Raw genomic sequence first — 21,905 nt, forward strand, 5'->3', positions numbered from 1 at the left:
CGCCCACATCATTGTGGTCTGCTGTGTCCTGCACACCATCGGCCAGCATAGGGGCGATGTGCCGCAGCCGGAGGAGGAGGGAGTGGAGGAGAGGGAGGAAGAGGCGCAGACCTCCCCAGATGAGGGAGATGGGGGCAATGGTCAGGGCAGACAGGCTGGACATGTGCCTACTCAGTGCCTAATTGTTTGGCCTTACGGGCCATTTGACTACGTCTAGGTGGTTCCCCAGACGGTACAGCAAAACTGGAGGTGGACTCCTGTGATTCCTGCCCTGTGACTCGGGATCCCTTTGGCGGACGTTTCCTGGGGCGGCCCGACCTGGATGGGCCAGGCTGCGGCTCGGGCGACTGGGATGGCGAGCTGCCAGCCTGTCCTGCTCGCTGCCCACCAGATGTACCTGGGACGGAAGCAGGAGGAGAGTCCTAGGTGTCGCGGTGCTCCGGGGCCTCCCCTACAGGGGGACCCGGGACGGGCTCCAGCACCACCTCCTCCCTTGGGGTGCCATATGGCCCCCGGGCCTCGACATGGGTCGGGGGTGCGAACGGACTGGCCATCTGACGCCCCCCCCCCGACACTTGGCGCTGCCAGTCCTGGAGGCCCGTGCTGGTATCGACAAGGATCTGCAGGCCATGGAGCAGAGGGAGTTGACCATCCCTGTCTGTGTCTGGGCGACGCCGGCCAGCACCTGGGCAATGGCACCGATGCCCTCAGCCATGGCCTGCAGAGACTGCCCCATGGCCTGCTGTGACTGGGCCATGGCCTGCTGGGACTGCCCCATGGCCTGCTGAGACTGCCCCATGGCCTGCTGAGACTGCCCCATGGCCTGCTGAGATTGCGCCTTGGCCTGCTGAGACTGGGCCATGGCCTGCTGGGACTGGGCCATGGCCTGCTGAGACTGCGCCTTGGCCTGCTGAGACTGGGCCATGGCCTGCTGAGACATGGCCATGGCCTGCTGGGACTGCCCCATGGCCTGCTGAGACTGGCCCATGGCCTGCTGAGACTGGCCCATGGCCTGCTGAGACTGCGCCTTGGCCTGCTGAGACTGGGCCATGGCCTGCTGGGACTGGGCCATGGCCTGCTGGGACTGGGCCATGGCCTGCTGAGACTGGGCCATGGCCTGCTGAGACTGGGCCATGGCCTGCTGAGACTGGGCCATGGCCTGCTGAGACTGGGCCATGGCCTGTTGGGACTGGGCCATAGCCTGCTGGGACTGGGCCATGGCCTGCTGAGACTGGGCTATGGCCTGCTGAGACTGGGCTATGGCCTGCTGAGACTGCGCCTTGGCCTGCTGAGACTGGGCCATGGCCTGCTGAGACTGGGTCATGGCCTGCTGAGACAGGGCCATGGCCTGCAGAGACTGGGCCATGGCCTGCTGAGACTGGGTCATGGCCTGCTGAGACAGGGCCATGGCCTGCTGAGACTGGGCCATGGCCTGCTGAGACTGGGCCATGGCCTGCTGAGACTGGGCCATGGCCTGCTGAGACTGGGCCATGGCCTGCTGAGACTGGGCCATGGCCTGCTGAGACTGCGCCTTGGCCTGCTGAGACTGGGCCATGGCCTGCTGAGACTGGGCCATGGCCTGCAGAGACTGGGCCACTGCCTGCTGGGACTTCGCCATGGCCTGCTGAGACTGCGCCATGGCCTGCTGAGACTGCGCCATTGCCTGCTGAGACTGGGCCATGGCCTGCTGAGACTGGGCTATGGCCTGCTGAGACTGGGCCATGGCCTGCTGAGACTGGGCCATGGCCTGCAGAGACTGGGCCATGGCCTGCTGGGACTGGGCCATGGCCTGCTGAGACTGGGCCACGGCATTGAGCGCCTCTCCCATCTGCCGCTGGCTCTGGCTTCCTGTGCAAGGGAAGCCAGGTCCTGGGCCACGGACGGCGCCTGCATGGAAAGCCCCAGGCCTCGTGTCCTGCTCCCCACGTCTGACACCGTCGCACCCATTATCTCCACCGCGGACGCCACCTGTGCGGTTTCGGTTTCGGCCTGGGTGGCACGCATGACCGGCACCACTCTCAGCTCCTCCACCCGCGTCTGCAGCTGCCGCAGGCCAGCCATCATCTTCTTCCTTCGTCCCAGGTTTGGTGGCTGCATCGGGTCTATGGGTGGGTGTGGTAACTCCAGGAACCCGGGACCCGTCTGGGCGGCAGATGTTCGCTTGCGCCAGGATGCCCTCTGACCTCCCGGCCCCTCAGCTGCTGTACCGGTATGGCAGTGTTGTGCGCACCAGTGAGTGTACCAGAAGCCTCATCACTAAAGTGCCCAACCGAGATGAGTGTGTCTGCGATGGTTGAGGGTTTTGGAGAAAGCAGTGGCGTTGTGTCGTGCGCATCGTCAGACTCCGAGTCCATGGTCCCCTGGGGTGGCGCCTCGTCTCTACCCGTCTGCTGTGTGTCACTGTCCTGTCTTCCTGGGTAGGAGTGTCCTGGGTAGGGCTGTCCTGGGTAGGGCTGTCTTGGGTAGGGCTATCCTGGGTAGGGCTATCCTGGGTAGGGATGTCCTGGCTCGGCTGCAACGGGGGCCTAAGGCTGCTCCCCTCGTCGCTGGGTGTCACACGCCTGCGTCGCCGCACCCGCAGGAGACGCGGGCGTCATCTCCGTGGTGCTCCAGGTCTCTCCCTCTCTCGTGACCGCCCTGGGGGGGGGGGGGGGGTGGGGGAGGGGGGGGGGGGGGGGGTGGGGGAGGGAGGGGGGGGGTGTGAGGGGGCCTGCGGGCGTCGTACGCCAGAGGGACCGGGTCTCTCCCTCTCTCGTGGTCGCCGGGGGGGGGGGGGGGAGGGGGGGGCCTGCGGGCGTCGCACGCCAGGGTGTTCGGGTCTCTCCCTCTCTCGTGGCTGCCCTGGGGCATCCTGCGGGCAGTCGGAATCTGCGGGGACGGCTGCCTCGACGTTTGGTCCTGCAATACACAATACAGCACCATGGTTAGACACGCGGGCGGTGATGAAAATGAAATGAAATGAAAATCGCTCATTGTCACGAGTAGGCTTCAAATGAAGTTACTGTGAAAAGCCCCTAGTCGCCGCATTCCGGCGCCTGTCCGGGGAGGCTGGTACGGGAGATTGGGGGATATGGGGGAGAGGGGATATGGGGGAGGGGGGATATGGGGAGAGGGGGGATATGGGGGAGAGGGGGGATATGGGGAGAAGGGGAGATATGGGGAGGGGGGATATGGGGAGAGGGGATATGGAGGAGGGGGATATGGGGGAGGGGGGATATGGGGAGGGGGGATATGGGGAGGGGGGATATGGGGAGGGGATATGGGGGGAGGGGGGATATGGGGAGGGGGATATGGGGGAGGGGGGATATGGGGGAGGGGGGAATATGGGGAGGGGGAAATGGGTAGAGGGGAGGGGGATATGGGGGAGGGGGAAATGGGTAGAGGCGCTATGGGGAGGAGGGATATGGGGGAGGGGGAAATGGGGAGAGGGGATATGGGGAGGGGGATGTGGGGGAGGGGGAATATGGGGAGAAGGGATATGGGGGAGGGGGGAAATGAGGAGAGGGGATATGGGGGAAGAGGGGATATGGGGAGGGGGATATGGGGGAGAGGAAGGGCCGTGGGTAGTTGACCTGCTGGCGGGCCCCGACCTCTGCATCGGCAACCTCCCGGTCCTCAGGTCCGCCTGCCAGTTCCAGGGCTCTTTCCTCATGGTCGGAGAGCGTTCTCTCATCAGCTATGGGGGCGGGCGGGTGGGTGGCAGGGGTAAAGGGCAACAGTGTTAGACAGGTATAAGACTGCACGACAGCAGTTGCACGTATATTGGCAGAGGTCGGCATTTGTTAAGGTTAGGGTTTTGGGTTTAGGGCTGCAGACCGTACAGGATTAGGGTAAGGGTGAGGGTAGGGTTCAGGGTTATGGACAGATGGGAGGTTTCCCTTGTTTCTGCACCCAATAAGGGACACAGCACCGAAGCATCTGCCACTTTTACTGGCGCACGTTCAACATTCTTTTCCGCATAGGGTTTTACGTCATTGGTTAATGATTTCCCTCCAGGAGGAAAGTTGTTAATGATTTGCCTCCGAAAAAAATTCTAAGTCCAAGTGGTTAATGATTTGCCTCCGCAAAAAATTCTAAGGGTTTAGGGTTAGGGTATGGTCAAGGGTAGGGTTAGGGTAAGGGTAGGGTAAGGATAGAGTCAAGCTCAAGGTCAGGGGTAGGGTAAGGGTGGGGTCAGGGTCAAGGGAAAGGTGAAGGTCAGGGTCAAGGGTAGGGTTAGGGCTCGGGGGGGGGGGCTCATCCTGGCTGCCCTGACGAGGTTGTTGACCTTCTTGTGGCACTGGCTGCCTGTCCTCAGTGTCACAGCCACAGCGCTGACGGCCTCTGCCACCTCCCTCCACAGGCGCCGGCTGAGGCATGGGGTGACCCTGCGGCCGTGTCCGGGGTACAGGGCGTCCCTCCTCTCCTGAACAGCGTCCAAGAGCGCCTCAATGTCGTGCTCCTGGAACCTTGGGGCTGCGCGGCGGACGGCCATGTTTGGTGATCTTCCGTAGGGGGGGGGGGAAGGCCGTCTTTTGTGTTGTGACGCCGGGCATTGATTACGCCGTCCGGCGTCAAGTGACGCACCGCTGCTGCAGCGGGTGACGCCATCGCGAATGGCGTCACATCGCTGCTAGCCCATTTGGGCCTGGAGAATTCCCGACGTTTGGGGGGCCCAACACCGGAGTCATCTGCGCCGTTTTTGGCGCCGGGTCCCGACCATCGCGCCGATTATCGGAGAATCCAGCCCCCTGTTATTTTTCTAACTAGCCCTCAGTCTATGCGATGTCAGTTGAAGGGTATGTATTGATTAGCATGGGCGGTGGGAATAATGTAATCCTGCAACCCCGGAAGAATCCCATCGCTTCCCCGCCCAACTTCTTCCCTCCCACTCCACTCATTCTCAGCTTCTCCAAGGTGGTTGGCTGTTTCCCAATTCTTTGATTTGTGAGAGGGAGGGATTAGAGGCAATCAGGCACATCCTCAGACTACTCTATATGACAAGTGATGGACATGCATACACCATATTTTGGGATCACCAGAGACTTTCCTGCATCCATTCTATAAACCACCTCCTCCGTCAACTCCACAACACATCTCCGCATCAGTCTCCTAGTCTAATGATGACCATGAAACCATTGTCGCTTGTGGTAAAAACTATCCTGGTCCTCACCTGGTCTGGCCTACATGTGGCCCCAGACCCACAGCAATGTGATTCTTAACTTCCTCCTCAACAAAAATTAGGGATGTTGGCACAGACTGCGACTCCCATTCCCATTAACGAATAAAAAAATGTTGACAGCAGGACTTGAGAAAATGATCATACAATCAGACAGTCAACATGGTTTTCTGATTTTGTTTTGAAGAAGTAACATGAATATAAATGAGGGCATATAGATGTGCATGTTTTTAAAAACTGCATGACCAAATAATTATGTCGGGCAGTCTGACTTTGGTGGTTTGAAAATAATTAGAATCCATTCTAAGATAAGATATGATGTAACTTGGAAAGGTGGGGATGAGTCAGGGATTTTGTGAAGTGAAGGTTGTAATATCATAGAATGTGTCGAACAAACATAATTTAATGTTTTGAGGAAGAAACAAGGATTATTGAGGAGAGTGCTCTCGGTGTGCACTACAGGTATCTCAGTAAGGCAAGTAGGATACTTCATCAAAAGGAAAGACTTTCAGTCGTTCAATGTACAACTGGGCCTGTGACCACTGTAAATAGATCCTTCATGTCTGTGCCTGGCTCCCAGGAAGCTGCCACAATGTGTACGTACTAACTTCCAAGACCTTTTCAGCTCCCGTTTGGGATTAAGAATTTGATGCTGGATGGAGGGGAGACGGTGTCACAGTAGTAGTGTCACAGTAGTAATGTCACAGGACTAGTAATCCTGAGGCTCAGGCTAATGCTCAGATGGGTTCAGATCCACCCACCACAAATGGTGAAGTTGAAATTAAATTTCATTAGTTTTCATTTCCAGAGTTAATTAATTATGATCAATCTTCATAAAAACACCTTCAAAGCAGCACCTTCAAAACCCATGACCATTACCATGTAAGAGTACAAAGGCAGCTGACACATGAGAGCAGCTCCAGCTGCACATTACCTTCTGAGTCACTCATCATCCATCCAGTCATGAAAATATATCGCTGTTCCTTCACTGTCACTCGGTCACAGTCCTGGAGCTGCCTCCCGAACAGCCTGAACTTTGGCATCGTCCTGCCCATTCACATTCCTCACAGTGTGAGTAGTTTCAGCTATCACTGCCCATGTTGGCTGTTAGGGTGTTTCTGTGCTATGTTTCCCAGATTGTGATCCCTTGGTTAATAGCGTGCGACTACTCACAAACATGCTGGTCTTTACACTAGTGGGAAGGGAGGGGGAATGATGTGACAGTGCAGTCTCTCAGGTTTGTTCCGAGGTCTTTCCTGTTTCAGAAGTGGATAGACTGTTCCCCGATCACAGCAGCCCTCAGATTGTTAAAGAGTGAAGAGCGATTCAAGGTCATTGCACATTCCAATGCGTCCTTCAGACTACTCTGCAGTCTGTAGTACAGGAGCAGGAATGTCCTGCTGCAATTATACAGGGCCTTGGTGGGACCACACCTGGAATATTGTGTGCAGTTTTGGTCTCCTTATCTGAGGAAGACTGTTCTTGCTGTAGAGGGAGTGCAGTGAAGGTTTACCAGACTGATTCCTGGGATGGCAGGACTGATGTACGAGGAGACATTAAATCGGTTAGGATTGTATTTGCTGGAGTTCAGAAGAATTGGGGAGGGTCTCAAAGAACCCTATAAAACTCGAACAGGACTAGACAGGATGGAAGCAGGAAGGATATTCCCGATGGTACGTGTGTCCAGAACCAGGGCCGGGATTCTCCCCTGTCCGGCGGGGTGGGGGGTCCCGGCGGGACGGAGTGCCGTGAACCACTCCGGCGTCGGGCCTCCCCAAAGGTGCGGAATTGTGCACCTTTAGGGACTAGGAACGCACCAGAGTGGCTCCCACTCCACCGGCCGGCGCGAATGGCCTTTGGCGCCCCGCCAGCCGGGGCCGAAAGACCTTCGCCGGAAGTCCGCGCATGCGCCGGTGCGTCAGTGGCTGCATGCGCAGGGGAGGGGGTCGCTTCCGCCCCCGCCATGATGAAGGCCATGGCAGGGCGGAAGAAAAAGAGAGCCCCCACGGCACAGGCCCGCCCGCCAGTCGGTGGGCCCTGATCGCAGGCCAGGCCACCAGGGGGGCACCCCCCGGGGCCAGATCACCCCGCGCCCCCCCCCCCCCCCCCCAGGACCCCGGCACCCGCCCGCGCCGCCAATCCTGCCAGTACCAGGCATGCTTTGATTCCTGCCAGCGGGAAAGGCCTGTCAGCGGCGGGACTTCGGCCCATCGCGGGCCGGAGAATCACCGCGATGGGGCCCGCCGACCGGCCAGCGCGATTCCCGCCCCCGCCGATTCCCGGGTGGCGGAGAATTCGGGCCACGGCGGGGGTGGGATTGACGCCGGCCCCGGGCGAGGGGTCGGAGAATTCCGCCCCAGGGGTCACAGTCTCAGGATACAGCGTAGAACATTTAGGTCAGGAATGAGGAGAGATTTCTTCACCCAGAGAGTGGCCGGCCTGGGAAATTCTTTACTACAGGAAGTAGTTAAGGCCAAACCATTGTGGCCTGATGCTCTGTTTCAGAGACTAAGTGTTGATGCCGGGACAGAATCGGTGGACTTCTGCGAAGGTAAAATTGGCATTGGTCCCGGAGCAATTCAAGATACGTTAATGGGCTAGCACCGGCGCCATGTAGAACACGAGCGATTCCAATGAAAAGCTGTGTCAGGTTCGCCGGGGTCAGGATTGGCAATCGAGAGGCTGTCAAGCTGCAACCGCATATTGGCAGTCTACTCCCCACACACACTCATCCCAGCCAACAAGATCGCATTGGTTATGCTGGAGCACGCCCATCCCGTTGATGGGTCGGCTGGGGCCAGAGGATACCTAGGGAGGTGGCCTGGGGAGGGGGACCAATACGCCCTTGACACTAGAAACATAGAACAGTACAGCACAGAACAGGCCCTTCGGCCCTCGATATTGTGCTGAGCAATGATCACCCTACTCAAGCCAACGTATCCACCCTATACCAGTAACCCCCCCCCCAATTAACCTTATTTTTTAGGACACTAAGGGCAATTTAGCATGGCCAATCCACCTAACCCGCACATCTTTGGACTGTGGGAGGAAACCGGAGCACCCGGAGGAAACCCACGCACACATGGGGAGGACGTGCAGACTCCGCACAGACAGTGACCCAGCCAGGAATCGAACCTGGGACCCTGGAGCTGTGAAGCATTTATGCTAACCACAGTGCTACCGTGCTAAGTTCACAGTGGGCAGTCAGTGGCGTGCACAGTCACATGGCTGCCTTATAGGCTGAGGCATTAGTGATCCATGCCTTTCCACCCCAACCTCACTGCCCCCCTCCTGGCCATACTTTTCTATTTCCCCTAGCCAGCGGCATAATTGTCAGCACACTAGGGCGATGTTGGACACTTTTCCCACCCGATGTCAATGGACCGGTACATGGTCTCCGTCTTAGAATCATAGAATTTACAGTGCAGAAGAAGGCCATTCGGCCCATCGAGTCTGCACCAGTCCTTGGAAAGAGCAACCTACCTAAGCCCACACCTCCACCCTATCCCAACAACTCCACCCTATCCCTGTAACCCCACTTAACCTTTTTGGACACTAAGGGCAATTTAGCATAGCCAATCCACCTAACCTGCACATCTTTGGAGGAAGGCGGGGTGGAAGAATCCAGCCCGTTGTCTAAGACTGTGCCCTTGTGTTCTAGTTTCTCCGACTAGTGGAAGTATCCTCTCCACGTTCACTCTATCTAGACCTCTCAGCATTCTGTAAGTTTCAATGAGATCCCCTCTTATTCTTCTAAGCTCATCACTACAAACCCAGAGTCCTCAAGCACTCTTCAGCTCACAAGTTCTTCATTCCAGGGATCATTCTTATTAACCTCCTCTGGACCCTCTCCAAAGCCAGCACATCCTTCCTTAGATACGGGACCCAAAACTACTCACAATAATCCAAATGGGTTGAGCCTTTTGCAGCCTCAACAGTACATTCCTGCTCTTGTATTATTCTAGCCCTCTCGACATGAATGCTAACATTGCATTTGCCTTTCTAGCTGCCAACTGAACCTGAAAGATAACCTTAAGAGAATCCTGAACTAGGACTCCTAAGTCATTTTGTGCTTCTGATTTACTGAAGCCTTTTCCCAATTAGAAAATAGTCTATGCCTCTATTCTTCCAACCAAAGTGCACACCTGTTGGACAAGGTCAAGGGCTGAGGCTCCTGCAACCCAGCCACCTGGATCCCTCTACCTGTCTCACGCGTAACCACAGCCTTCTGTCTCTGGCCACTGGCCGAATTTAAGTTATTTAGTCCAAGGGGTGTGACTGCCTCCTGAAACATATTGTCCAGGTACCTCTCCACCTCCCCCCCCCCCCCCCCCCCCCCCCCCCCCCCTCCCCCGATGTGTCTCAGCGTCCAAAGCACAGAATCCAGCTCATCAACTCTGAGCCGGAGTTCCTCAAGCAACCAACACTTAATACAGATGTGGTCATTGGGAACCACAATGGGATCCCACATCATGCAGGAGCAACACATCGTCTGGACCCCCCCCCCGGCCATCCTTATTTTATTTATATGATTTAATTTGGGTTTTTTTCATTTCCAGCTAGTTTTAGTCTTTCTAATCAGTAAAATATTTCTCTTTATATCTTTCATCTGAATATAACTTTGAATAGGTCATGCAAGTTACCAGTTACATACCAGCCAACAAACTTACCGTTTTCTTCTGACATCCCTCCTGGATTATTTTTCAAACTCAGTCCGCTGCTCAGAGGGTCCCTGTTAACTACGCTCTGACTCTCTGCTCCGCTCTTTTTAAATCTCCTCTCTGACCCTCAGATCCCGCTCTTTTTAAATCTCCTCTCTGACCCTCAGATCCCGCTCTTTTTAAATCTCCGCTCTGACTCTCTACTCCGCTCTTTTTAAATCTCCTCTCTGTCCCTCAGATCCCACTCTTTTTGTCCCTCAGATCCCACTCTTTTTAAATCTCCGCCCTGACTCTCTGCTCCGCTCTTTTTAAATCTCAGCCCTGTCAGTTTCCGCTCTTTTTAAATCTCCTCTCTGACCCTCAGATCCCGCTCTTTTTAAATCTCAGCTCTGACTCTCTGCTCCGCTCTTTTTCAATCTCCTCTCTGACCCTCAGATCCCGCTCTTTTTAAATCTCCGCTCTGACTCTCTACTCCGCTCTTTTTAAATCTCCTCTCTGTCCCTCAGATCCCACTCTTTTTGTCCCTCAGATCCCACTCTTTTTGTCCCTCAGATCCCACTCTTTTTAAATCTCCGCCCTGTCAGTTTCTGCTCTTTTTAAATCTCCGCTCTGACTCAGCTGCAGTGTGTCATGTTCCATTGTAAGACGTCTTACAACACCAGGTTACAGTTCAACAAGTTTGTTTCTGTTGGAAGGAGCTGCGCTCCGAAAGCTGGTGATTCAAAACAAACCTGTTGGACTGTAACCTGTTATAAGACTTCTTACTGTGTCCACCCCAGTCCAACGCCAGCATCTCCACATCACATTTCATTGGCTTAAGGGCGGCAAGGTCAATGCTGCTAACGTCTTGACAAATTCTCTGATGTTGTTTGCTCTCATCAAGCACATAAATTTCCATTGTTACTCAACTGTCACAGACACGCATGAGCCTCTGTTGATGACCACATGTCTTCCTATGGAGGCTTCCTGCAAGTGTTGCCGCACTCACAGCAGTGGACCCTCCACAGCGAGGCTGACATGCCTCTGGCAGCCAATGCATTGTTAGTAGCTGGCTGGCGATGAAACGTCAGCCAATGTCACTTTCATCCTTCACCACATATTTGTCAGAACACATATAGGTGACACTGCAACCACGTTTCCCAGGTCTGCAGAACTCCTCGGCAATCTCCATTCAAACTTTCTGGGATCCTGAGGGAATAGGACCCCCCTTTCTGCTCAAGCCAGGTCCTCGAGGGCGGTATGAGTGAATCGGGAGCTCACCTTGATCTACTTTCTCTCATTCCAGCTCTTTATTCACTCGCTGCTCATCCTCGAGCTGCTGCATTTGCAAGAACTGCTGCCTCCCTTGAAAGATGATGCAAGCAGTTCCTAAACGAGGAGGTCCCCTGCCCTATCTCCCTGAGTGGAGAGTTGCCCCTCACTATCCCCTGGCCATACCACTCCTCCCACCTAGCTGGCTGATCTTAATGATCCGCCTCTGCTCGTGCATTCTGCCAACGGTCACGCCACCCACTTCAAATCCCGATATTTCGACTTCACAGCTTCTGGTAAAATTGTAGCGAATATCTTCCGCCCCTCGCCAAACTCTAATCCTGGGCCACTGACCATCCCATGCCCTTCCACAGTAACTCAGGTTAAGGACATAGGATCCTACGCTTTATCTTGGTCATCGGCCCTTCCCCATTTAATCATCCCTCTGTTTCCATTTGGTTCTCTCTTTTGCACGAGCCATCCACCCCCCCCCCCCCACCCCCCCCCCTCCCAACAGTTTCCCTGTGAACTCGCTGCTTCTTGCAGATCGAATGAAAGTTGATTGAATTTGAAAGGTCAGCTGTTTCTGTCTTAACAGATACTGCCTGACCCGCTAAGTATTTTGTGCGCATTCTACTTATATTCCAGGTTAACAGAATCAATAGTATTTTCCTCCTGTTTCTGGAGGTTGTGTTTATTGAATGTTGGACACAACATTTATGTAGTGAAATTCTTGAAAACAGTGAATTTACTCTGGTTCCTTTTATTTTTCTCTCTGATTACCAGGCTGGATCATAACGCTCTCACACATTCTTACGCTGAGGATCTCGCCTCCACTCCCAGGGCAAACCAGTCACTGACGGATTTGGACTTGAGTCACAATAATCTGGGAGATTCAGGACTTAAAATATTGTCTGCAGCTCTGAGCAATCCAGACTGTAAAATACAGAAACTGAAGTAAGTAACTGGCAATGTAAGATGGTGTTTATAATAACCGGATATCCAGCAGATATTCTGAGCAGAAATTGCTGGTAAAGGTCAGCAGGTCTGGCAGCATCTCTGGATAGGGAAAAAGAATTAACGTTTTGAGTCCCTTTGACTCTTCCACAGACGAGTCAAAGAAATTTAGAAACTTCAAACAGACTCAAAATGCTAGTTTTATTTTTTCTGTTCAAGATGTCGTCAGACTTCTCAGAATCACACAGAAATACACAGCGCAGACGAGGCCCTTCAGGTCTTCACCGTGTTATGGTCCAGGGTTTAGAGAACCCCAAAGTATATCATGGAGTTCACCTGACCCACAACTTTTAATAGATTGTGGTATGGGGCGCACACGGCCCACGCTGCAGTTGTGGTACAGCAGAAATGGAAAAGTATTTTTTAAAGCAAAACAATGTTATTCTATGAACTCAAGTTAACCTTTTTTAAAACATACAGTGAACATTTTAGCAACCATTAATTCAAATACAACCCCTAAAGAATACAACAAATTCTTACTTTCCTTTTAACATCCATAAGACTTAAAAACACCTTTTAACAGAAAGACATCAGGCTTAACTTCACTACTGAGAACAGTTACCACGCTGAAATCACCAAATGGACATTCATAAGCTTGAAGAGATTCACACACATCCTGCTGTGATTGCAGCTTCTCCAAAACTAAAATGAAACCAAACCCACCCTGCAGCAAAAAGCCTAAAGTGAAAGTAAAAAGCTGACAGGCAGCCCAGCTCCACCCACTCTCTGACATCACTGCAGCAAAAAGCCTAAAGCAAAAGTAAAAAGCTGACAGGCAACCCAGCACCACCCACTCTCTGACATCACTGCAGTAATAAACAGCCATTTCGTGAAGGTACTCTCACTACAGATATTTATATACACACCCATTTCTAAACACCCATTTCTTAAAGGTACTCTCACATGACAACCGATACAAGAAAACACCTGACCTGCCTACCGAATTCCATTTGCCAGCACTTGGCCCATAGCCTTGAATGTTATGACATGCCAAGTTCACATCCAAGTACCTTTTGAAGGATGTGAGGCAACCTGCCTCTACCACCCTCCCAGGCAATGCATTCCACACTATCACCACCCTCTGGGTAAAACAAACTTTTTTCTGAAATCAAGGATGAAACAAGCTTTGCCTCAACGAAGCCTTCCCCTGCCCAGGCTCCCTGAGTGGATAGTGGCCCCTCATCCTCCGCCCCCCAACCTCCTGACCTCTTTCTTGAATGACTCGACTGTACGGTTGTATTGTAAATATGGTGTTTTTCAAAACACCGTGAATTTTCCCTGATTTGTCATTTTTGTCTCTCATACCCAGGCTGGACAATAACAATCTCAGAGATTATTGGGCTGTTGATCTCGTCTCCGCTCTCAATACAAACCTGTCACTGACAGACTTGGACCTGAGCTGGAATAAACTGGGTGATTCCGCAGTAAAAATACTGCCTTCGACTCTGAGAAACCAGCATTGTAAAATACAGAAACTGGAGTAAGTACCAAACTGTGTGAGACTGTGTTTATAATAACTGGACATCTAACATTATATATTGAGCAGAAAGTGCTGAACAAAACCTGGCAGGTCTGGCACTATCTGCAGAGAGACAAACAGAATTAATGTTCCGCGTCCGCATAACTTCTTCAAAGCTTCTTTGTATGGACTTGAAAACGTAACTCTGTTTCTCTTTCCTCAGACACTGTCAGACGTGTTGGGTTTTTCCAGCAAATTCTGTTTTAATTTCAGATTTACAGAAAATACAATATTTAGCTTTTAATAGTGAGCTAGAGCAGACCCAGCCAGAGTGAGACAGCAAAGACTGAGTCTGGAAATTTGAAGCTCGGTGGGAATTGAATCGGTAAGACTGTTCCTTTTTAAATTTCAGGAATTTTAATTAATCTAGAATTGTGCAGTGAAGGTTAACAAGGAGCTGCCCCAGACACCCACATAACTGGTTGGCAATTAAGTATCAGTCACCTTAAGCTACTTTGATCTAACAGCAGGTGGGGTGGGGGGGGGGCGGGGGGAGTCAATTCAGGCCAATTTAAAAGAGCAATTTGTAACTCACTCCCAGTGAGTTCTCCCAGTAAGCCAGAGTGAGACACAGCAAAGGAGTGAGTTTGGGAATTTGAAGCTCGGTGGGAATTCGTAGCTGGGGTGGGAGGAGGTGCTTTTTATCCTTGGTAGGTGACTGGTAAGTAGTTTTTCTTTTCATTTGTCTTTTTATTTATTTTTTCTTTTGGAATTGTAGTTGTATAAAAGTTTACCTAAGGTTTAAGACATGGCAGGAGATCCCAGACCTGTGTCATGCTCCTCGTGTGCGATGTGGGAGCTCAGGGACACGTCCACTGTCCCTGGCTCCTTCACGTGCAAGAAGTGTGTCCAGTTGTAGCTCCTGTTAGACCGCTTGACGGCTCTGGAGCTGCGGATGGACTCACTTTGGAGCATCCGCGATGCTGAGGACGTCGTGGATAGCACGTTTAGCGAGTTGGTCACACCGCAGGTGAAGGTTACTGAGGAAGATAGAAAATGGGTGACCAAAAGACAGAACAAGAGTAGGAAGGCAGTGCAGGTGTCTCCTGCGGTCATCTCCCTGCAAAACAGATATACCGCTTTGGACACTGATGAGGGAGATGGCTCACCGGGAGAAGGCAGCAGCAGCCAGGTTCATGGCACCGTAGCTGGGTGTGCTGCGCAGCAGGGCAGGAAGAAAAATGGTAGGGCTATAGTGATAGGGAACTCGATCGTAAGGGGAATAGACAGGCGGTTCTGCGGACGCAATCGAGACTCCAGGATGGTATGTTGCCTCCCTGGTGCAAGGGTCAAGGATGTCTCGGAGCGGCTGCAGGACATTCTGGGGGGGATGGGGGGTGAACAGCCAGCTGTCGTAGTGCACATAGGCACCAACGATATAGGTAAAAAATGGGACGAGGGCTTACAAGCTGAATTCAGGGAGTTAGGAGTTAAACTAAAAAGTAGGACCTCAAAGGTAGTAATCTCAGGATTGCTACCAATGCCACGTGCTCGTCACGAGTAGGAATGTCAGGATAGATAGGATGAATGCGTGGCTTGAGAGATGGTGCAAGAGGGAGGGATTCAAATTCCTGGGGCATTGGAACTGGTTCTGGGGGAGGTGGGACCAGTACAAACTGGACGGTCTGCACCTGGGCAGGACTGGAAACAATGTCCTGGGGTGGGGGGGGGGGGTGTTTGCTAGAGCTGTTGGGGAGGGTTTAAACTAATGTGGCAGGGGGATGGGAACCGTTGCAGGATGTCGGAAGGTAGTAAAACAGGGACAGAAACAAAAGGCAGTAAGGGGGAAAGTGTAAGGCAGAGAAGCCATAGTCAAAAATCAAAAATGCCGACAGTACAAGGTACAGTGACTGAGGGGAGCCCAGTGAATAGGCCCAGTAATACTTAAAGGAATAAAATGGGAAGTAAAAACATAAATGGCAAGCGACGCGGCAGGTTGTTACATGAAGATATGGGTTCAATGGCAAGGAAAATTAGGAGAAAAGTTAAGTGGAAATATAACTTAGGAGAGGTTACTGGTCGAGGTGTTAAGATTCAAAACAGAGGTATAAAAGCAAACATAGTGTACTTTACCTGAATGCTCGTGGTATTCGGAATAAGGTAAATGAGTTGATGGCGCAAATCATCGTGAATGACTATGATTTTGTGGCCATTACTGAAACATGGTTAAAGGATGGTCACGACTGGGAGTTAAATATCCGTGGGTATCAAACTATTCGGAAGGACAGAGTGGATGGTAAGGGAGGTGGTGTAGCTCTGTTATTTAAGGATGACATCCAGGCAATAGTAAGGGATGACATCGGTGCTATGGAGGATAAGGTTGAATCCATTCGGGTGGAAATCAGGAATAGTAAGGCAAAAAAGTCACTGATGGGAGTAGTCTATAGGCCACCAAATAGTAACATTATGGTGGGGCAGGCAATAATCAAGGAAATAACTGATGCGTGTAGAAATGGTACAGCAGTTATCATGGGGGATTTTAATCTACCTGTTGATTGGTTTAACCAGGTCGGTCAAGCAGCCTTGAGGAGGAGTTTATAGAATGCATCCGCGATAGTTTCCTCGAACAGTATGTAATGGAACCTACGAGGGAACAAGCGGTCCTAGATCTGGTCCTGTGTAATGAGACAGGATTGATTAATAATCTCATAGTTAGGGATCCTCTCGGAAGGAGCGATCACAATATGGTAGAATTTAAAATACAGATGGAGGGTGAGAAGGTAAAATCAAGCACTAGTGTTTTGTGCTTAAACAAAGGAGATTACAATGGGACGAGAGAAGAACTAGCTAAGGCAGACTGGGAGCAAAGACTTTATGGTGAAACAGTTGAGGAACAGTGGAGAACCTTCCAAGCGATTTTTCACAGTGCTCAGCAAAGGTTTATACCAACAAAAAGAAAGGACGGTAGAAAGAGGGAAAATCGACCGTGGATATGTAAGGAAACAAGGGAGAGTATCAAATTGTTGGAAAAAGCATACAAAGTGGGAGACTAGGGGACTGGGAAATCTTTAGGGGGCAACATAAAGCTACTAAAAAAGCTATAAAGAAGATTAAGATAGATTATGAGAGTAAACTTGCTCAGAATATAAAGACAGATAGTAAATGTTTCTACAAATATATAAAACAAAAAAGAGTGGCTAGGGTAAATATTGGTTCTTTAGAGGATGAGAAGGGAGATCTTAAAATAAGTAGCTGCAGAGATCGTTATCTTCCAAAATTTCCTAGATTCTGGAATGGTCACAGTGGATTCCAACATCAACATCACTAATGTAACATCTTGTTCAATAAAGGATGGAGATAGAAATCAGGAACTTATAAGCGAGTTAGTCAAATATCTGTCACAGTTAGAGATTCAGACAGAGTCAACATGGCTATTTATTGACGTAACATGAAGATAGATAAAGGAGAACCTGTAGGTGTGCACATTTTAAAAAAGGGCGTGAAGGGTAGGCCAAATAATTATAGCCGGTCATAATACTTGCGATAGGAAGATAGTCAGAATCAAATCTGAGACAAGATAAGCTGCCACCTAGAAATGTGAGAATAATCAGAGGGTTTGTGAAGAGAAAGCCGTGTCTTACTGGTTTTTTGATGAAGTAACAAAGATTGATGAGGGTAGTACTCTGTGTGTAGTCTACATAGATCGTAATAAGGCAATTGGCAAGATCCCACATGGCAGACAGGTCAAAAAATTAAAAGTGCATCGCATGCAGGAAACGTGGTTAGCTGGATCCAAAATTGTCTCAACATGCGGAATCAAAGAGTCTATGGATAATTAGAAAAAGGAAAGCGGTTTTCAGTAGCATTGCACAGGGTTTAATGTTGCATCTCTTGCTATTTGTCGTATATTTAAATGATTTCAACATAAATGTGAGACGCATGATTGGGAAATTTACAGATGACATAAATATCGGCTGTATATTGGATTGGATTGGCTTCAGATTTGTTTATTGTCACATGTACCAAAGTACAGTGAAAAGTATTGTTCTGCGTGCAGCTCAGATAGATCATTCCTCACATGAAAAGAAAATACATAATAGGGCAAACATAAAATACGCATTGTAAATATATAGACACAGGCATCGGATGTAGTACTACTCGGTAGAGAAAATGTGTGAAGACATCAGATCATAAGAGGGTCGTTTAGGAGTCTGGTAATGGCGGGGAAGAAGCTGTTTTTGAATCTGTTAGTGCATGTTCTCAGACTTTTGTATCTCCTGCCCGATGGAACAAGTTGGAATAATGAGTAACCCAGAGGGAGGGGTCTTTAATTATGCTGCCCGCTTTCCCAAGGCAGCGGGAGGTGTAGATGGAGTCAATGGAGGAGAGGCGGGTTTGTGGATGGACTGGGCGGTTTTCACGACTCTCTGAAGTTTCATCCGGTCTTGGGCCGAGCAGTTGCCATACCAGGCTGTGATGCAGCCTGATAGGATGCTTTCTATGGTGCACCTGTAAAGATTGGTAAGAGTCAATGTGGACATGCCAAATTTCCTTAGTTTCCTGAGGATGTATAGGTGCTGTTGTGCTTCCTTGGTGGTAGCCTCGACGTGGGTGGACCAGGACAGATGTTGGTGATGTTCACATCTAGGAATTTGAAGCTGTCAACCATCTCCACCTCGGCCCCGTTGATGAAGACAGGAGTGTGTACAATACTTTGCTTCCTCAGGTCAATGACCAGCTCTTAGTTTTGCTGACATTGAGGTAGAGATTGTTGTCGTTACACTACTCCACTAGGTTCCCTATACCTCTCCTGTATTCTGACTCATTGTCCGGTCGTGTTGCCAGCAAAAATGTAGGTGGAGTTGGAGCCAAAACCTGCTGAGTGCTTCCAGTATATTCTACTGATACTTCCTTTCTATTATCGTTAGCACTTCTTTCTATATAAGTATAAGTTGTGGTTCATGAATGTCAGTTATCAAACATTATTATTGTTATTAACAGTATCCATTAAAACATTGGGGATTACCCTGATTTATATTATTTATCTCTCTCTGATCTCCTCCAGTCTGGGTCATAACGCTTTCACTGATTCTTGTGCCGGGGATCTCGCCTCCAGCCTCAGTACAAACCTGTCACTGACGGACCTGTACTTGGTATCAAACTCTTTCACAGACCAATCTGCCCCCGCTCTCCGCTACCTCATACTGAACTGCACAAGTTTGGAGCGGATCCAGTGAGTATTTATGTTAATTTATATTGTATTAATTAAAATATCAATTGGATTTTAAAATATAAATGGGCCTGAATCTTCCAAGCAGCGGCAATGATAAGGGGATTGCTGCTGACCGCAAAGATTCTCCCAACCTGAAACTGCTGAATTTAATTCCGGGATCTTCAGTGCTATGACCCCGGGAAGCTCAATCGGAGCAGCGTAGAATCAGAGAAGAGACAGCACACACCCTATTTACACCATTATCTGCTGTCGTTTTATGTACTCTGGGAATATCATTATCTGCATGTCTGTATATCATGACATCTGCCATATGGTAATAAAGGTCTGGTCTTTTAATTACTGTTGGTTAATGGTTGAGTGTTGGGGTAGATTGCTGAATCAGTAGTTTGTTGAGAGTCGGAGAGTGTCTGGGGCAATAGTCGTGTTGGATGGGGTGGTTAGTTATGAAATTGGGAGGGCATTAGGGGTTAGTCTGGTGGGTCAAAGGGCTGGTCAGGTTCTGGAGGCTTAGAGAGGGGCAGTTGGTTGGGTTACCGGTGTTGGGGCTTAGTGGAGTCAGTAATGGAGTTGGGTCAGCAGGGTAGTCAGAACACCGGGCTGTCGGGTCGGAGTGTACTTCAGTCTGAATTGGTCATGGAAGTCTGTAGTCGGATTGGTGTGGTGGTTGAATGTAATTGAGATGGATTTGGGTTGTTTAGTCGGGTGACAATCAGTGTTATTTGGTGGTCAGTGGGGGCTTCAGATGTGGAGTTACCTGTCATAATATCCACTCATGTATATAATGAGTTGCAGACAGGCAGTGATTGCCATATAGGATGACCAGTAAGCATACAACACAGTACAGCCAATCACCAGACAGGACACTACCACTATAAAGACAGAGGGCACTAGGTTTCCCGCTCTCTCTGGACCCAGCTACTGAGACAGTCAGAGTCCACGAGCTAGCAAGTGCAAACACCATGTGGTAGCTGGTAAGTCTGGTCAGGCTACTACAAGGTCACCAGTCAGATCAGTATCGTGTCGACCCACAGCTGAATATGTATAGCAGTTCTATATTTGAATAAAACAGTGTTGGATCTTCTCCAGTGTTAGACATCTGCTTCTAGCTTCCCTGCATTGAGTGCAGTCCATATTGAACCAACCTGCCTAACACATCATGGTACCGGAGTGATACTGATCTTGACGGATCTACCTCGAGTGAATCAGCATTGACCAGCAAGCAGCCATCCAGCGAAATGGAAAACATCTAGCCTCCTCCGCAACTCCGCATCTCCGGCAACCTCAGCACCAACTGGAAAATCTTCAAGCAAAAGTTCCTCGTGTACATCGAGGCCTCCGACCTCGAGGCATCATCGGATGCCAGGAAGATCACGCTATTTCTCTCCACTGCGGGGGATCACGCCATCCATATCTACAACTCCCTTACGTTCGCCGACGGCGAAGACAAAAAAAAATTCAAAACAGTCCTGCTGAAGTTCGACAGCCACTGCGACATTGACGTGAATGAGAGCTTTGAACGGTACAACTTCCAGCAGAGGCTTCAGGGTAAGGATGAACCTTTTCAGTCCTTCTTGACCCATCTCCGCATCCTAGCACAGTCATGCAACTATGACTTGACGGTTGATTCCATGATCCGGGATCAGATCGTTTTCGGGGTCCACTCCGACTCTCTGCAGCAGCAGCTCCTTAAAATCAAACCATTGACCCTCTCTGTCGCTATTGAGACGTGCGTTGTCCATGAGCATGCCAAGAATCGTTACTCCCACATCAGGGCGGCAGAAACTGCAAAGCTGGTCTCCCACGAGGCAGAAAGGGTGCAGGCCATCAAACAGATGCAGGGCCTGAGCATCGAGGAGGGTGGCCGTTTCACGCACTTTTCCCGGATCCCTGCGCATGCGCGCCCCGACCGAGTGGACGACGAGACCGAAAACCTGACTGCGCAGGTGCGTACGTCAACCGACTGCACTGCGCATGTGTGATGACGCACTGACGTCAGCGTCATGACGTGTCCAAATTGTGGCTCCGCCCACTTAAAACGGCAAAAGGTCGCTGATGTCTACAGTGTGGCAAGCTTGGCCACTATGCAGCCCTTTGAAGATCTGCTCCACCGCTCAGCAGCCAACGATCCCAGCTGCGGTGCAGAAGTGTCCGCTCAATACAACAAGGCATGCCAGATTCCGATCCCGATAGCCCAACGGACCCTGATGCTGACTGCCTCAAGTCTCCATATCGGGTGGGCATCATAACCACACATGAACTGGCCTCCACCACACCTGCGCAATGCCTCTTAATCCTCAGTGTGGATCCAGGCGACGAGCGGTGTGCTGTCCTCACAGTTCACAAGGCTCGCATCTGATTTAAACTGGACACCGGCACATCTGCGAACCTCATCTCACAATCCGACCTCAACATCATCCAGGCCCAACCAAGCATTCTTCCACCGGCCTGCCAGCTCCTTGACTACAATGGCAATGCCATAGCTGCCAGTGGCTTGTGTCAACTAGGGGTATCCAACAAGGCGATCAAGGCAACATTACGGTTTGAAATTGTCAGGCCTGACAGGGCGTCCCTCCTCGGTGCTCGTGCCGGCAAGCTCCTGAACCTGGTGTAGCGAGTCCACACCATGTCATCGTCACCGGCGATGGCCTTGCCCGATGGAAATTTGCAAACCGACGTAGATGAAGACGACATTATCACGCAGTACCACGGCGTATTCGATGGAATGGGCACGCTCCCGTACCGATATAAAATCCTGCTCAAGCCGAACGCCACCCCTGTAATTCATGCACCACGCCGGGTGCCGGCGCCCCTCAAGGATCGTCTGAAAAAGCAATTACATGACCTCCAAGACCAGGGCATCATCTCAAAGGTTACAGAGCCAACAGATTGGGTCAGCTCCATGGTCTGCGTAAAGAAGCCATCAGGGGAGCTCCGCATTTGCATTGATTTTAAAGATCTAAACCGCAACATCGTGCGGGAGCATTACCCGATCTCGAAACGTGAAGAGTTTTTTTTTTTTTAAATAATTTTTATTGAAATTTTTCGATACAAACATTTACCCCTACTACATTTTAAATTATAACACAACAAATCCCCCCTGGAAAATCCTCCCCACGCCCTCCCCCG

At 50.8% G+C, this 21,905-nt stretch overlaps 1 pseudogene; it reads left to right on the plus strand.

Moving 5' to 3' along the window:
• Nucleotides 1-18,783, plus strand: part of LOC119968001 — an 84,081-nt pseudogene extending 65,298 nt beyond the window's left edge.
• Nucleotides 18,784-21,905: the final 3,122 nt, after the last annotated feature.

The sequence above is a fragment of the Scyliorhinus canicula genome, chromosome 6, assembly GCF_902713615.1.
Source record: "Scyliorhinus canicula chromosome 6, sScyCan1.1, whole genome shotgun sequence".
Taxonomy (NCBI): Eukaryota; Metazoa; Chordata; class Chondrichthyes; order Carcharhiniformes; family Scyliorhinidae; genus Scyliorhinus; species Scyliorhinus canicula.